Source organism: Centruroides vittatus, unplaced genomic scaffold (assembly GCF_030686945.1).
Source record: "Centruroides vittatus isolate TY-2023 unplaced genomic scaffold, ASM3068694v2 contig_1057, whole genome shotgun sequence".
Lineage (NCBI taxonomy): Eukaryota > Metazoa > Arthropoda > Arachnida > Scorpiones > Buthidae > Centruroides > Centruroides vittatus.
This window is the reverse complement of record NW_027120684.1, coordinates 1,838,878-1,839,190: the sequence shown is the minus strand read 5'-3', so window position 1 is coordinate 1,839,190 and position 313 is coordinate 1,838,878.

Genomic DNA, 313 nt, shown 5'->3' with positions numbered 1-313 from the left:
TTCTTTACCAGATAATAATGGCTTCAGGCAGAAATAACAATTAAAAAGGCAGGATTCCAACTAATCAGTACTATTATATTGTTTAGTTATTCGCTTATGATATTTTTTTTATTGCAGTTCAATTTTTATTCTAATTTAATATAACTTACATTCTGAACACGTGAAATTTGGTTCCATATAAATACTAATAGACGAATTCCATTTTTAAAAACTTTCTTACTTCAAAATGTAAGCAAATTTTTTTTATCATCAATAAATTTATTTTATCCTTACGTTTTTGACTGTATTTCAATATAATGACATTATTTCAATG